The 5,185-nt window shown below is 34.1% G+C and overlaps 1 protein-coding gene across 1 annotated transcript in view; it reads left to right on the top strand.

Annotated features, from left to right (window-relative positions):
• LOC105133021 (phenolic glucoside malonyltransferase 1-like) overlaps positions 1–4,849 on the top strand; it is a 19,660-nt gene extending 14,811 nt beyond the window's left edge. The window contains exon 3 of the mRNA XM_011036798.1: positions 4,781–4,849. The gene's annotated coding sequence lies outside the window, so the exon portion shown is untranslated. The remainder of the gene's footprint in view (positions 1–4,780) is intronic.
• The last annotated feature ends 336 nt before the right edge of the window (positions 4,850–5,185 follow it).

Raw genomic sequence — 5,185 nt, 5'->3', positions numbered from 1 at the left:
AAAAAAGAAGAAGAAGATGATGAAGATGAGAACTTTGAGATGAAATATTAACGTAAATATTTAACTACGATAACAATAAATGTCAAGGTTAGAGGATCCACTAATGGTATGTCAAACAAGTATAGTATAAACTCCTATTATTCAATTGGAAACCACATACAAAGGAGGTTCCAATCTAATTATAGATTGTTAACATGATTACATTAGTCATCTTATTCGATTAATGCTAATACTTGTAAAGCTCGTCAAGCATTCATGATTATAACTTATGTTAACAACAAATCAAGTTCCTTTTATAGCTCAGGTGTCGGTTATACCATACAGTATGGGTTATGAGAGTGCCAAGTATTTGTTATACCAAGTGTTATACAATATAAATCAAGATTAGTCATTTAACAAGCAAAGTATTAAAGGGTGAACAAGATAACAAATATAACAAGTAAAGTATTAAAGAGTGAACAAGATAACAAATACAAAACATGTTAGTATCAAACATTAAAGTCCATATTAAGTTTACACTATACTTATTCTTACACCATTAGTGTAACCTTTTCACCTTGACATAATAAACTTAGCTAGACATAATAAAAGAAAGAAAAATAAATAAACAAAATAAGAACATAAATAAGATTAAAGTTAACTAAGTAAATGAAAGGAAATGAAAGGCATAAACTTGATATTAATGAAAGCAAAGCATAAAAATTACAAAAAATACAAAGAGAGAAAGTAAGAGCATGATCTTGATCTGGAAACCAAGATGCCTAAATACATGGAAAATGCCTCCTTTTATAGGCCAAAATTGGAAACTATTGATTTGATGACTAATTGATGAGTGGGTGGCCAACTCTTGACTTGGTGACAATCCTTATCTTCTCTTGTCTACCCAAAACGTCATTGATTACATCAAAATTGGAGCCACTCGAAAACATAAAAGATGGAGGAAATTGTCTCAGCTTTCTTGTGTAAAACATTCAGCTCATTTGGACTTCTAGAACTCCAGATATGGCCAAAATACTGAACAGTGCTCGGGCTGGAGGATAGATTCGGGCTTCTTTGTTGTTGCTACAATTTGGTCTTGAAAATAGCCTTTTTAGATCTTGGGCTCCATATGAAAGTTGTAGGCCTATGTCTTACCTTTCCATCCATATAAAGTAGACCTAAATATGAGATCTATAGCTCTAGATATGACCCAATTACCAAACAGTGTTCCGGTTTGGATTGCACAGACATCTCTTTTCTAATTTTAGTCATCTCTTTGCCCTTGCAATTTAAGTTCTTAAAGTAATCAATTAATCCTTTCATTTATGTGATAGGCCTGCATTTAAAATGAACATTTACCATAAATTAAAGGTATCTTATATTATTAGATATATTATTATAAAACATGCTTTAGTTAAGGAGTTATTGATACTTCAAGTGCAAAATGATGATATAAAATCTTGATAAAAATGCACTTTTAAGTACTAATTAACAAGCTCATCCTAAATGCCATCCTCGCCTTCACTTTTACCACTATTACCCCCCTTCCCTCTGCACCGTCTCCTCTCTAAGTAAGTATTCCATCTTCTCCCTTGCTTTTAGATCCAACTACTTCCATGAAATTACATGTTCTTACTATCTCTGAATCTGCTGCGGTGCATGTTCATAGCATGACTACTAGGTCTATGAATGAAATTTATAAACCCATAAAAACCTTTCTTGTTACCAAACATCCCCTTCCATCTTCTTTGGAACCCTCGAGTGTCACAGCTGCACTTACTAATTTCAAATGGCGTAAGGCCATGTCCTCTGAATTAACTACTTTAATGCATCATAATACTTGGCAATTGGTACCCCCTCCTTCTGATTGTAATATTGTGGGCTAGAAATGGGTGTTTCAGGTGAAAAGGCATGCTAATGGGTCTGTTGATTAGTTTAAAGCCAAACTTGAGGCCAAAGGGTTCAATCAGCGACCCGGACTAGATTATAAAGAAACATTTAGCCCTATTGTTAAGCCGGTCACTATACGCACTATCTTGGCTATTGCTGTGATGCAGGGTTGGTCCTTAAGGCAATTGGACGTTAATAATGCATTTCTTTATAGGCATCTCATCGAAATAGTATATATGAAGCAACCCCCTGGCTTCAGAAATCCTGACCATCTTGATTATGTTTGTTGCCTAACCAAGGCCATTCATGGTCTAAAGGAGGCACCACGTGCTTGGTTCACTGCTCTTAAGCATGCATTGATCGAGTTTGGCTTCCTTAATTCCAAATCAAATTCATCTCCTTTTGTTTCATAATGGCTCCACTCTTGCTTATTGCCTAGTGTATGTTGACGACTTAATTATCACAGACAATAATTCAGTTTTTGTTACAAGTATTATTGATTATCTTAGCCAAAAATTTTCTATCAAAGACTTGGGGTTACTGCATTTTTTTTTTTGGTGTTGAGGTTATTCCTACTACAGCTAGCTTGTTTTTAACTCAACACAAGTATATTCGAGACTTACTTGCCAAGACCAATATGGCTGGTGCTAGAGATGTCACCATGCCTCTCTCAACATCGATCCCTTTACAATTGGATGATGGTTCTTCCTCTATTGACTCCATAGAATTTTGTCAAGTTATTAGTGCCTTACAATATTTGTCTCTTATAAAACCTGATATTAGTTTTGCTGTCAATAAACTCTCCCAATTCATGCATCATCCCACGTAGATTCATTGGACAACAACAAAAAGATTGTTGCGATATTTGAAGAACACAATCTTCCATGGAGTTACTATTAGAAAACATCTAGCAGCATGTTAACTTGTTTCTCGGATGCTGATTCGACTGGTAGTTTGGATGACAGGAAATCTACTTCTGCTTATCTATTATTCCTTGGAACTACACCAATTTCCTGGAGTTCTAAGAAGCAGCGTGCCATTGCAAGATCATCAACTAAAGTTGAATATAGGGCCTTGGCAACGGCTGCTGCTGAGAGTGTGTGGCTGCTATCACAAAGGAGGTTCCAATCAGATTATATATTGTTAACATGATTACATTAGTCATCTTATTCAATTAATGCTAATACTTGTAAATCTCGTCAAGCATTCATGATTATAACTTATGTTAACAATAAATCAAGTTCCTTTCATAGCTCAGGTGTCGGTTATACCATACATTATGGGCTATGAAAGTGCCAAGCATTTGTTGTACCAAGTGTTATATAACATAAATCAAGATTAGTCATTTAACAAGCAAAGTATTAAAGAGTGAACAAGATAACAAATATAAAACATGTTAGTATCAAACATTAAAGTCCATATTAAGTTTACATTATACTTATTCTTACACCATTAGTGTAACCTTTTCACCTTGACATAATTAACTTAGCTAGACATAATGAAAGAAAGCAAAATAGATAAACAAAATAAGAACATAAAAGTTAACTAAGTAAAGGAAAGGAAATGAAAGGCATAAACTTAATATTAATGAAAACAAAGCATAAAAAATACAAAGAGAGAAAGGAAGAGCATGATCTTGATCTGGAAATCAAGATGCCTAAATGCATGGCAAATGCCTCCTTTTATAGGCCAAAAATGGGAACTATTGATTTGATGACTAATTGATAAGTGGGTGACCAACTTTTGACTTGGTGACAATCCTTATCTTCTCTTGTCTGCCCAAAACGTCATTGATAACGTCAAAACTGGAGCCAGTTGCAAACATGAAAGTTGTAGGCAATTGTCTCAGCTTTCTTGTGTAAAAACTTCAGCTCATTTGGACTTCTAGAACTCCAGATATGGCCAAAATACCGAACAGTGCTCGGGCTGGAAGACAGATTCGGGCTTCTTTGTTGTTGCTACAATTTGGACTTGATAATGGCCTTTTTAGATCTTGGGCTCCATATGAAAGTTGTAGGCCTATGTCTTACCTTTCTATCCATATAAATTGGACCTAAATCTGAGATATATAGCTCCAGATATGACCCATTTACCGAACAGTGTTCCGGTTTGGATTGCACCGACATCTCTTTTCTAAGTTTGGCCATCTCTTTATCCTTGCAATTTAAGTTCTTCAAGTCATCAATCAATCCTTTCATTTATGTGATAGGCCTGCATTTAAAATGAACATTTACCACAAATTAAAGTTATCTTATATTATTAGATATATTATTATAAAATATATTTTAGTTAAGGAGTTATTGATACTTCAAGTGCAAAATGATGATATAAAACCATGATAAAAATGCACTTTTAAGTACTAATCACTATCCCTACTTTAGGAATTGAAGTTTTGCCTATCACAACCACCACTACTCTTATGTGATAATTTAGGTGCCACTCAACTAAGTTTTAATCCTGTTCAGCACTTCAAGATGAAACATATATAGATTGATATTCACTTTGTGCGAGATTTGGTTGCGAAAAATATTCTCAATGTTCAACATGTCCACATAACTAATCAGCTAGCAAATCTGCTCACCAAACCTCTCTCCAGACAAAGAACTGATTTCTTGTGTGACAAGATCAGCCTATCCGATGGTAGCCCGTTCTTGTGGGGGCGTATCAAAGAATCTGATGAAATCAAATCACAACAAATTCAAACGCAGCTGTTACCATGAGTTATGCCAGATTTTGTGCTCTTCATAATTATAGGATCCATTTGAAATATTGTTATTAATTCTGATTGTAAATATCCTTCCGTTACACACATTTGAATTCAAAAGTCAAGCTCTCAATATTGTATAAATGCTATAACAAATGAATAGAAAGTGTGCGTTGCATTACATAATACTGCAGTATAAGTTTATATATATAATAGCCAAGTTTGTTCAATAGAACAAAAGATTTCTCCCAGCTGCATTATATATCTTCTTCATAAGTTTTTCTGCTTTTAAGAACCAGTGGCCTTAAAATGTGAACTGTAATCGTGTATACCTCTCTAAGACATGCTTATACTATTTTTTCTTTTTTTTTCCTCTAATATTTATGTTGTGCTTCAATTTCTAAGACTTTTGGAGTTATTAATGTAATTTTATTTGCTACTTGTTGTGGAAATGTGATTATCTGTTACATACTAAGATAAGGTGTTGAATATTACAACATGATAGGCACAAGATTCACTATAACATTTCATGGACGATTATTTTCCGTTAGTGTAAGATTACCATTCTATTGGTAAAAGTTTCACTACACGAAAATCAACGAAAACTAATGG

The sequence above is a fragment of the Populus euphratica genome, unplaced genomic scaffold (genome assembly GCF_000495115.2).
Source record: "Populus euphratica unplaced genomic scaffold, PopEup_1.0 scaffold99.1, whole genome shotgun sequence".
Lineage (NCBI taxonomy): Eukaryota > Viridiplantae > Streptophyta > Magnoliopsida > Malpighiales > Salicaceae > Populus > Populus euphratica.
This window is presented reverse-complemented; position numbering and strand designations above follow the sequence as displayed.